The sequence below is a fragment of the Canis aureus genome, chromosome 29 (assembly GCF_053574225.1).
Source record: "Canis aureus isolate CA01 chromosome 29, VMU_Caureus_v.1.0, whole genome shotgun sequence".
NCBI classification, from domain to species: domain Eukaryota; kingdom Metazoa; phylum Chordata; class Mammalia; order Carnivora; family Canidae; genus Canis; species Canis aureus.
In genome coordinates this window covers 17,375,695-17,382,080 of record NC_135639.1, presented here as the reverse complement: position 1 = coordinate 17,382,080, position 6,386 = coordinate 17,375,695, and the positions used below count along the sequence as shown (strand labels likewise).

General features: G+C 43.5%; 1 pseudogene; it reads left to right on the top strand.

Moving 5' to 3' along the window:
* The first annotated feature begins 1,426 nt into the window (after window positions 1–1,426).
* LOC144300790 (glyceraldehyde-3-phosphate dehydrogenase pseudogene) lies at window positions 1,427–2,986 on the top strand (annotated as a pseudogene).
* The last annotated feature ends 3,400 nt before the right edge of the window (window positions 2,987–6,386 follow it).

Here is a 6,386-nt window from a genome sequence, read left to right as displayed (position 1 = left end):
GGGATTGTCTTTTAGTTTACATTTTTAAATTTTTAAAAATTTCCATAGTAAAATTAAGAAATAAATATGAGAGTGGCTCAGCAGTTTAGTGCCGCCTTCAGCCCAGGGCCTGATCCTAGAGACCTGGAATCAAGTCCCAAGTCACGCTTCCTGCATGGAGCCTGCTTCTCCCTCTGCCTGTGACTCTGCCTCTGTGTGTGTGTGTGTGTGTGTGTGTGTGTGTGTGTGTCTCATTAATAAATAAATAAAATCTTAAAAAAAAAAGGAAGAAAGAAATCTGAAAACTTGACCAATCAACATTTTCAAAATAGTTAGCTTCCCTAGTAATCAAAGAAATACAAGTTAAAATGACAAGATACAATTTCAACCTATCAGATTGGTAAAGGTTAGAAGAATGTTAATGCTTGGTGCAGGGAAGGATGTCGCAAATGGGCTTCTTATGCATTCCTGGTTTACCTGGTATGGCCTTAGTGTCATCTTACTAGAAAGCATCTAGTAAGCATCTCAGCAATATGAATAAAAATCTTTAACGGATGCCTAGCTAGCTCAGTTGGTTGGGCGTCTGACTCTTCATTTTGGTTCGGGTCATGTTCTCAGGGTGGTGGGATTGAGCCCTTTGTCTCGCTCTGCACTCAGTGAAGACTCTGCTTGAGAGTCTCCCTCTTCCTCTGCCCCTCCTCCCACTTGTGTGTGTGTGCAATGTGCTCTCTCACTCTCTGTCTGATATTAATAAATAAAATCTTTTTAAAAATGTTTAGGGCAGCCCAGGTGGCTCAGCGGTTTAGCGCCGCCTTCAGCCCAGGGCGTGATCCTGGAGACCTGGGATCGAGTCCCAAGTCAGGCTCCCTGCATGGAGATGGAGCCTGCTTCTCTCTCTACCTCTCTCTCTCTCTCTCTCTCTCTCTCTGTCTCTCATGAATAAATAAATGAAATCTTAAAAAAATGTTTAAATATGTGAATGCCCTTTGCCCTAGGAATGCTAGTAATTTATCCAAGGGAAATGATCAAGCAAGTATACAGGATATCTAGTCAAAAATGTTTATTACAAAATAATTATAACAGCAAAAGTTTAAGTTAACCTAAATGCACACCAATAAGGACAAGGTTTTAAGACTAAGGAAGAGCAGGGTGCCTAGGTGGCTCAGTGGTTGAGCATCTGCCTTTAGCTCAGGTCATGATCCCGGGGTCCTAGGATCATGTCTCACATCAGGCTCCCTGCTGGGAACCTGCTTCTCCCTCTATGTCTGCCTCTCTCTGTGTGTCTCTCATGAACAAATAAAAAAAACTTTTTAAAAAAAAAGGCTAAGGAAGAGCTACATAATGGATACATACAGAGCCACTAAGAACAATAATGCTTTCTCTTCCCCATCCAACAGATAGATAGCAGCATCTTCTGATGCAGTGCCAGCCACATCCCTGAGACATGATGGGGAAGGTCAGGGTAAATGGATTTGACCATATGGGGCACCTGGTCACCGGGACCACTTTTAAATCTGGCAAAGTGGATATTGTCACCATCAATGGCCCCTTCATTGATCTCAACTACATGGCTCAACTACATGGTCCACATGTTCTGGTATGATTCCACCCTCTACAATTTCCACAGCATAGTCCAGGCTGAGAACAGGAAACTTATCAGCAATGGAAAGCCCATCTCCACCTTCCAGGAGTGAGATCTCACCAACATCAAATGTGGTGATGCTAGTGCTGACTATGTTGTGGGATCCACTGGGGTCTTCACCACCATGGAAAAGGCTGAGGCTCACTTGGAGGGTGGGGTCAAGAGGGTCATCATCTCTGCCACTTCTGCTGACACCCCCATGTTTCTGATGGGCGTGAACCATAAGAAGTATGACAACTCCCTCAAGGTTATCAGCAATGCCTCCTTTGCCACCAACTGCTTGGCCCCTCTTGCCAAAGTCATCCATGACAACTTCAGCATTGTGGAGAGACTCATGACTACAGTCCATGCCATCACTGCCACCCAGAAGACCATGGACAGCCCCTTTGGGAAGTTGTGGTGTGACGGCCAAGGGGCTGCCCAGAACATCCTGCTTCTACTGGTTCTGCCAAGGTTGTAGACAAGCTCATCCCTGAGCTGAATGGGGAGCTCAATGGCATGGTCTTCCATGTCCCCACCTCTAATATGTCGGTCATGGATCTGACCTGCTGCCTGGAGAAAGCTGCCAAATATGATGACATCAAGAAAGTGGTGAAGCAGGCATTGGAGGGGCCCCTAAAGGGCATCCTGGGGTACACTGAGGACCAAGTGGTCTCCTGAGTCTTTAACAGTGACACTCACTATCCCACCTTTGATGTTGGGACTGGCATTGCCCTCAGTGACTACTTCTTCAAGCTCATTTCCTGGTATGACAATGAATTTGGCTACAGCAACTTTATGGTCCACATGGCCTTCAAGGAGTAAGAGCCCCATGGACCACCAACCCCAGCAAGAGCAAGAGGAAGAGAGAGGCCCTCAGCTGCTGGGAAGTCCCTGCCCCAACTCATCCTCCAACATGCTGAGAATCTCCCAACCTCCACAGCTTCCATCCCAGACTCCCTGAAGAAATAGAGAGCCTTGGGTAGCCCTACCTTGGCATGTACCATCAATAAAGTATACTATACACAGCCAAAAAAACAACAAAAAGAACTATAAGGCAGATGTATATTTATTAGCATGGAAAGATGTGTCATAGCTATATCAAGAAAGAGCAAAACCAGGTAGCCCTGGTGGCTCAGCGGTTTAGCGCCGCCTTCAGCATGGGGTGTGATCCTAGAGACCTGGGATCGAGTCCCACGTTGGGTTCCCTGCGTGGAGCCTGCTTCTCCCTCTGCCTGTGTCTCTGCCTCTCTCTCTCTGTCTGTCATGAATAAATAAATAAAATCTTTAAAAAAAAAAAAAAAAGGAAAGAGCAAAACCAAGTTCCAAAGGCTATCTATAGTAAGATACTTTTTTGTTTCTTAGAATGTGGAAGGAAAAACAGTTAACAATGATTACTTAAAAAAAAAAAAAAAAAAAAAAAAAACAATGATTACTTCTTGGTGGTAAAACCATGGATTATTTCTATTGCTTTTCTTTTGCTTACTTTTTCATTTTTCTAAATAAATTTTGAGTAGTTTTGGAATTCTAAATAATGAATTCCTATGTAATTAAAATGCCTTTACCTAATGAAATGACATGGTATCTGGAATTTACTCCCGTCATCTAGGGTTGGGCTATGGATGAAACAAGTCTGGCTCTGAGCTGACAGCCCTTGAAGCTGGGTTATTGGGTACCTGGGGGCTCATTTCACTTTGTTCTCTACTTCTGTATATGTTTGGAATTTTTCATTCTAAAACTTTTTCCTAAAATGCTCCTTCTCAGGGCAGCCCTGGTGGCTCAGCGGCTTAGTGCCACCTTCAGTCCAGGGTGTGATCCTGGAGACCCGGGATCAAGTCCCACGTCGGGCTCCCTGCATGGAGCCTGCTCCTCCCTCTGCTTGTGTCTCTGCCTCTCTCTCTCCCTGTGTGTCTCTCATGAGTTAATAAATAAATAAAATCTTTAAAAAATAAATAAATAAATAAATAAATAAATAAATAAATAAATAAATAAATAAATTGCTCCTTCTCAGTACAAAGGGACATCTTGTCATCTTTTATCCCTGTCCTTCCCACAATACACCTCCCGAGGTCACAACAGACCAGCACCATGCCCAGAGATATGAAGACCATCAGATGTTTTGATTAGTAAAATGGCTCCCCTCTCCTGTGGTCAGAAAGGCATTGAGTGAGATTCCCCCCTGCCCACCTTTCCAGCCTACACGAGACAATAGGCCTGGGGCCAGTCAAGAGCTAACTGACCCACACAAGAAACAAACTCACAGCCTTAGCACCTTATCAGCCTGATTCCTGGGTCACTCTATGTGATGGCCTGCCCTTGCTTCCTCCCACATGGGGCCATCTCTTTCTCAGAGGAAGCAAGTATGAAGATGTTAGCGGATTTGGCATATCCAGCCTGAAGATTGTCTCTTCCTTGGCTACTGCCCTGTGCTTTCTCATCCAGGCATATTGGCTATAAAAGTGCCTAGAATGCAAAAATCACTATGAATATTCATGAAGTCATATTACAAATAATACTCCTTTAAAAATGAATAATCTTCTGGCTGGTCTCCCTGGAAATTGAATTCCTCTCCCACACTTTGAGTCACTTGGAGATTGTTAATAGCATCGGTCAGCAAACTGTAGCCCAAATCTGGTCCACCATCTATTTTTACATGACCTGCAAGCCTAGAACGGTTTTTACATTTTGAATTGTTGAAAAAAAGTTTTAAAAGATAATATTTTGTGACACATAAAATTAAACTCAAATTTCAGTGCCCAGAAGTATGGTTTTATCAGAGTATAAGTAACACTCATACCTTTACCCCTTGCCTGTGGCCAATTTCACACTACAATGACAGAACCATTTGCAATACAGGCTGTATGGCCCACGTAACCTAAAATATTTACTATCTGGCTTTCTAGAGAAAAAGTTAGCTGACCTCTGGCTTGTGGTTCTCCTAACTAGTCTTGTGGTTCCCTCCTGTCTAATAAAGCTGAACAACGATGTCATGCATTGCCAGGAAGTGAGGCCGTCCTTTACACATCAGCCTGCAATCACCCAGATTGGAGGTTTTGGGTTTTAGAAAAATTCATTCATCCATCCAATGAAAATTTAATGAGTGTCAACTTTGTGCCACTCACAGTTTTAAATTCTGAGTTTCCGGGGGAGCCTGAGTGGCTCAGTCGGTTGAGCTTTTGACTCTTGATCTCAACTCAGGTCTGGATCTCAGGGTCATGAGTTCAAGCCCCATGTTTGGCATGGAGCCTACTTTAAGTTCTGGGTTTCTAACAGTACAATAAACAAGCAAAAACCTCTCTTGGAGTTGAAGCTCTACTGAAGAGACATGACCACAAATAAGTTGAATATTAATAGATATTATGCTAAGTGGCCTTAAGTGCTATGGAAGAGAGAAAAATGCAAGGCAGGGGTAGGAGAGTCAGGGAAGGGGAGGGTGGCGATTTCCAATCAGGTTTGGAAAGACTTCATTAACAAGGTATCATTTGAGTAAGGACTTGAAGGCAGGAAGGAGCAAGTCATGAACATACCTAGGAGGAGAACATTCTGGGGACAAGGAACAGCAAATACAAAGGCCCTCATGTGCACCGTGCCCTTGGTATTGAAGGAATATCAAAGACAATAAGTGGTAAAGGTTGAGATCAGGGAGGCAAGGAATAGGGAACAGATCATATGAGGTCTTGCCAGGCATATGGAGAACATGGCTTTTATCCAGAGTGCAATGGGAAGGCGATGGGGGATAAGAGCTGAGAAGTAACACAGTCTGATATCCAATTCCTTATTTAACACCTGTCTAAAATATTTCACAACCTTATATAAATGAGGCATACCTTTCCTTTTATTCTGATTTCTTAAGTTTAAAGAAGCATTGAAATGTATGAGAACAAGTGTAAAAGTTTAATAAAAAGGAAAAAAGCACATCAGTGAGTGTTCAGTTATCCATTGCTGCATGACAAATCAACCCAAAGATTAGTGGTTTACAAGAACAATGTTTTATTATTTCCCGTGATTCTGTGAATCAAGTGGGATCAGCAGGGCGATTCTTCGGCTTTTTTTGGCATCAGCTGAACTGAGCTGGAAGATTCAAGTTTTCAGTCATATGTGTGGAACTCTTTGTTTATCTATCTGGCCTCTCTTCCTGGTTAACTCAGGTTGCTTCACGGCATGGTGGTCTTGGGGTGTCAGAGCTGGCTTCGAGAGAAAAAGCAGAAGCTGCCAGACTCTTAAAGGCTAGACCTAGAATCAGCACAGCATCACTTCTGGCACATTCTATTGGCCAAAGCAATTCAAAAGCCAACTCAGATTGAAGGATAGGCGAAAAGAGACCCCACCCAGTGATGGGTTGAGCTGTGTGCACTATCTGACAAGAAGAAATTAGATGGTGGCCATCTTTAGAGACTCGCAGGGTGGGCAAGAAACTTTGATTTTCCCCCCATGGAACCTCAAAACTCTTGAGCTCCACTCCTTTCCTTTTGACCATAATGTATGCATACTGAAAAGTGGGATTAATAGACCCTGATTAACTTTATATTCTTTAATCATGAAATTCCCTAAGTCTTGAAAATCACTCTGAGAAGCATCCTGAGTCCTGCATCTACAGAGACTCTGTATTCATTCTCCTCCCTGGTTCTGCTGGCCCAGCTGTCTGGCTGAGCCTCCTCAACGTTCCCGGGCACTGTCGCACTCCAATAGGCAGCTGGGCTAATCTCAGAAGACAGGGTGGGTGGTGTGGCATTCTGTAGAATTTAGGGAATGTGATGCAGCTCTTTCCCCAGAAGAAGTCAATACT